The 5,944-nt window shown below is 32.5% G+C and overlaps 1 long non-coding RNA gene across 1 annotated transcript; it reads left to right on the plus strand.

Moving 5' to 3' along the window:
* Positions 1-241: 241 nt before the first annotated feature.
* On the plus strand, positions 242-2,165 carry LOC140667079 (uncharacterized). Its single transcript, XR_012046935.1, has 3 exons — positions 242-1,503; positions 1,667-1,740; positions 2,014-2,165. It is a non-coding gene; the product is annotated as an uncharacterized lncRNA (long non-coding RNA).
* The last annotated feature ends 3,779 nt before the right edge of the window (positions 2,166-5,944 follow it).

Consider the following 5,944-nt stretch of genomic DNA (forward strand, 5'->3'; position numbering starts at 1 on the left):
TAAAGTGTGTATCGAGTCGATCGAATAACATCATTTTAGTTAAGGAATTTTAACGTATTTTAGAATCACTTCATATTTTAAGGCGTCACAAATTTTATCACATAGTGTAGTGCGTATTTATTATTGTTTTCGCGATGAGAGAGAGAGAGAGAGAGAGAGAGAAAGAGAGAGAGAGAGAGAGAGAGAGAAAGAGAGAGAGAGAGAGAGAGAGAGAGAGAGTGAGTGAGTGAGTGAGTGAGTGAGAGGAGAATAAACACTCTCCCTTCTCCTTGACGCCGCTGCGTTACGTGAATAAGAGATGGAAGGGATATTAGCACGTAAGCAGCCGTGACGTCCATTCATTCCGATTATGGCAGGCATGGTGATAACACGTGCCCCCACTCCAGCGCGTCGCAGCTCGCGCTCGGTCAAAGTCACCTCGAAGCCGAATGCGTCGTACACAACGTCGACACACGTTCTCTCTTCCTCGTCACGATAATACATTCGACAATAAATTCGTCTCGGTTCCGTCTCGTAATCACAGTCGCATTTTCGCGTCTTCGCGTTTTTGCGTTGGACTCTCATCCTGATTTCGCTCGATAGCTTAATTTTCGAGGATCGTATTTGACGCCAGCTAATTGGGATTCTCTCAGCGTTGCTTTCCAGATGATAAATGATTGAGAAATGATTGATTGGAAAGAAAACGTCAAATCGATGTCGACGTTTGTCGGCATTTATTTGGCGGTTTTTCAATCAACATCACTGAGCAACAACGTTTGCACGCCTCATTATCGCGGTTGAGGTGAATGCCGGCCGCGTAAATAGACATAGGTTCATGTATAGAGGGATACATGTTGGCGCGGTTAATATTGTGCCAACGTTCGATAATCGGTTGTTGAGAGCACGGTCTGCTTCGACAACACGTTTCGGTCCCAATCGATTAGAGTTAGTCGATTATTGGAATAAATCGTTGATGGATCCCTTTACTTGCACCGTCTACCAGTAGTATGTGTATCGCATTGAGGATGTCAACTGGAGGAATTCATACGATTTATGCTCGGTAAAGAGGTCCGGTTCATTTGATAAATGTTTAGATTGTTGAACATTTATGAAATGGGTGGTTCTCTTTTGATCTCCGTCTAGCAGCCCTATGACGTGCGGACTGTCTGTATGATAGACACATGTGCTCATCCGAAATCATGCCTGAGATCCAGACATGCACGGATGATAATCGAGCGAATCTCATTCGCGATCGATTTCGTCTTCTTCCGCTTCGGAATCAATTATTGCTCGGAGTTTGATCGCGAATTCCCAACTTGTCGACTTCAAGTATGACTCTCGTGTCCTGAAATGGGATCGTTTTCGATCGTACCGAAATTCGGAAGTGCCGTCCGAAGTAAAAAAAAGTACCGGCGGGAGTGCCGTTTAAACTATTACATGTATAAGACAATGAATGGACCCTGACCATCTGAGAGGAGGAGGAGGCCTAGGAGAGGCATCGGGCAACGGTGCAGCAACCCTAAGGTGAATATAATTTTTTTATTTATATATATATATATTAATTATGTATTAATTGCATACGTGTAATTTAAATTAAGCAAATAATTGATCGTTGATTTTTATTTACATGAAATATTAATTATTTTTAACGCTGCTACAAATTGGATCTTCTCTTTGTATGTTACAGATCAATGACCTTGACAACCTGAGAGGAGGAGAAGGCCTAGGAGAGGCATCCTGCATCGGCGGAGCAACTTTAAGGTGAATATTATTTTTTCAATTGCGTACACGAATTAATTCCGTTTATTATTTGAATAAACTCACAGACAAAGATCTTTATATAAATCTTATAAAAATCCCTACTTAAAAAATAGAAATTTTCTTTTAAGTTACAAAATTATTCCGTATTTATATATCTGCTTATTATTGTTATGCATTGAATATAAAATTCGATACACAAACTAATAATAATTTCTTGAATATTAATTATTTTAAGCTTTGCTATAATTTGGATATTATATTTGTATGTTACAGACAGCGTAGCTTTAATATCGACAACTGCGCTGTTGCGCATCAGTGTCGGTGAGTAACAAAAAGCTTTTTATTTTAAAGCAATGGATTTGTAGAACTTTGTAGATGAAGATGTAGATTGTAGATAAATCCGTTGCTTTAACCCTCGGGCGGCGTGCATGGCGAACTCTGGATCAATTTTAAATTATAGAAAAATTTCTTATTGTACGTATATATACAATATATAGATATAATTTTATATAAAATTTTTAATTTATTATATTTTTAAATTTTTTAAATAAAGATACTATTTGTAAAAATTGAAGGAAAATGAAAAATATTTTAAAAATAAAAGTATATGATACTTATATTTCAATTTTAGAGACATACATGAAATATTTATCTCAATATATATATATATATATATTTGAGTTATAAAAATAACAGGTTTAAAGATACAGATCTTTAATGACCCGCCGACAGAGGGTGAAAATGCATGCTAAAATATTTTACACATATATATATAATTATTTGTATTTTGCGACTTTTGACTACTGAACGTGCGTGTCTACAAAATAATCGTAATATTGTACAATCTTAAACGAATGTAAGTCGTCTTATTTGCCAGCAATATTAATTAATCGGTAATATAATTAATTCTGTGTAACATATAATATATACTTGTGTATATGTAATTGTGTAAATATATTACAAAATGTGAAGCTTCTCTTAAAAAAATGCACTTTGAGAAACGTGAAAGTTTTTAATGGGTATACCGCTCTTTATGAGCGGGGAGTCCTATACTTCCCTGCCGGATCAGCTAATGGAGGGTGCATATAATGCATTTTCTCCCTTAATAAAAAAATCATAATAATTTGAGAATTTAAAAAAAGAATGCGTTGAATAAAATTGCATTATACTTAGAAACGAGAAAAACAGTTTGCAGTTGTCTAATATCCGCTAATAATAATAATATAATTTTCAGTTATGTTATATTTTATACTTTAATATATACTTTATATTATATACAGCATTAGGCATAAAAATATTATTTTACAAGACATCTTATTCTTAACTGCGGCATTCATATAAAATCACGTATTAGAAAATAAATCGGACAGTGGTTATCTAATATTCGCAAATCTAACATTCTATATTACAGACCTTGAATGTCAAAATATTTTCGCATAAAATGATAGTAAGTACAATGTAACAAGAAGGCAACTTATAAGTTGTACAATAATTAATAATAATAATTATTCTTAAATATATAATAAACCCTTAATAATAATTAATAATAATAAAAACACGATAATAGCGAGTAATTGTTCTCATTACGGTTTTCACATGTATTTTTCGTGATATTTCCAACCATCTGCGGACACATTTCTTTTCTCCGCATGCAAAAATATACACGTCGTTATATGTGGTTCTTTCATAGAATAATTAACCGATAACTAATCGTACAAGATGATCACACGAAAGAATGATAGTGTTAGATATGTCATTTTCTCCTTCCTTTTATTTTAGTTGTTGCATTTCTTTCTTTTTTTTAACATTAATTTTCTTTTTTCAAATATATCGAAAAGCTATTATATAAAAAAATCTAATTATTTTTTGCTAAATATTGTATTTGAACAAAAGAGGTAGCTTTTTAATATGGATAAGCAGTATGTCTTCTTCGAAGATTGTAAATTAATCGATATCATGATATTACAATCAATATTCTAATTAATAAAAGATAAATTTTAATAAGTTAAAGAGTTATAAGCTAAATTAATATATTAATACATTAAATGCAGAAATAAAAATAAACATTTCGGCGCATGGGTATGATTCTTTAACTTATTAAATTTTATTATTTTCACAATAGAAGGCTGATTATATATAATTTATTATTTTTTAAGTCTAAATAATGTTGAGTAAGCGACATTTTGTGGAAACTTTAATTTTTTATCGGACACTTCCATTATTGATAAATTTCGCAAAAATAAATGCGGTAATGACTGTTACGAAAGGGTGCGACAGCAAGTGGCACCCTAGCGCTCACCCTTCGATTCTCGTCGATGTTTAATGAGACAATCCAGAAGCGGTGAGGGAAGAGGAGGGAGGACTGCAGCGACGCCCGGTTACTGAAAAATTTAGCTTACAGCTATGCAGGGGAAACTGATTTCACTTAGCGCGTTACATAAAGCATAAAATAATATCTAAATAATTCAAAATAGATCACAATCTTATAGAAATTATTTATAGAAAAACATAGATTAGAAATATGTAAGGAGTTTAACAAATTTTTATATATAGATAATTTTTTCCATAATTTTTTAAATCCAAATTTCCTCAAGTTACTTTTTAAATCTCCTTAAATTACTTCTCTAAATTTTCGAAACTCCCCTAAAAAGAGTTCCTTGATTTATTTTATGCTCTTCTTAAAACTATTCAACTTTAATCCATTTTTCTCTATAGATGATATACATTCACGTAAATCAAGATGATAATTTTAAAATGTTTTATCCTGTATATATTATTTAAATATATATCGCTATATTTGTATATATTTATATAATCAAACGTATCTAAATATATTCTTCTGTAACAAAAGTATTTATTTGGCAGATAAAAAAGCGGTGCGAGATTCTTAAAAAGGCGATAATTGCAAATGATACCATCGATAACTATTCTGAAATCTTTTTCATCAGCGTTTATTCGGAATTTTATTCTTTAATTCGTCAACGTTATTGACACGCGCAAAAGGTATGCAACGCATATCTCGTATCAACTCCCGAAAAAAAGTCGCGGAATTCGTGAAAATGATTCTCGTGGAGGGTTCTCCACATCGAGTCGCGTTACACGCCGAATTAAAGGGGTACAGTGAAACGCATGGGGTCGTGCTTCGAGGCCACGCCTCGTTCTCTGACTCTATATTACTTCTCTCTCTCTCTCTCTCTCTCTCTCTCTCTATATATATATATATATATATATATATATATATATATCTACTTTGTACCGAAGCATCGGAAGCGATCTATTTCATTAAATATTCATTCAGCGACGAGATTGCGGAAAAGCAGAGACTAAGTATCGAGTTTTTCGAAATATAAAATCGTGTGGTGAGATTTCTATCTGCGAAGAGTTTATTATTATTGCTCTCTTTGTATCCCGGTAATCTGTTTCCAATATGAATATGGATGTTCTTTATTTTTGCTCTTTAAAATTAGTATTTTTTTTTAACAAATAATTTCGAAGATTCAATATAATTTTAATATGCAGTGTTTTATGATATTCCACTCCGTATTTTCTATAGAAAAATTTACACATAACTTTAACGTATGATTACAATTTTAATACTTAGATATGTGCACTACACGATGTTTGCTAATTAGCTAGAAAATATTTAACCATCACGAAAGAATTTATAGAAACGAGATCAGATTCAGAAACAAATCGCTGATCGCGCATATATATATTAAAATAGTTATTTAAAATCGTGCTTCGATATCGAGAAACAGATACTCTCGAATACAACCACAGTACGGGCGAGACAGTTAGTATCATGATAAAAACGCTTTCATCTCTTTATTAATCAAGCTACAGATCTGTCCGGACCAGTTTTGTGATTACGTAATTATGTACTTGCGATGCGAGATAATAATATCTCGTCCAACGCGTTCTGCCCCCTCATTATCCATCTGCTATTCAGGATCTATATATCTTCTTAAGTGTTAAAAGATGAGATATTCACTCTCGTCGATAATATGTGATGATGAAAAATTAACGCAGCATAATCATCATTATGTACAGGTGTGAATCATTATAAAATTTTTTACAGAGATAACTTGAGTCAGTAGCACCTCATAATATATTCCCAACAAATAAAATTCAAAACTATGTCCAGAAATGAAATAATTTCGAAATTTTACAGAACGTAAAAACTAATTTATGAGCTAAAAAATAT

The sequence above is a fragment of the Anoplolepis gracilipes genome, chromosome 6, assembly GCF_047496725.1.
Source record: "Anoplolepis gracilipes chromosome 6, ASM4749672v1, whole genome shotgun sequence".
In the NCBI taxonomy this organism is placed as follows: domain Eukaryota; kingdom Metazoa; phylum Arthropoda; class Insecta; order Hymenoptera; family Formicidae; genus Anoplolepis; species Anoplolepis gracilipes.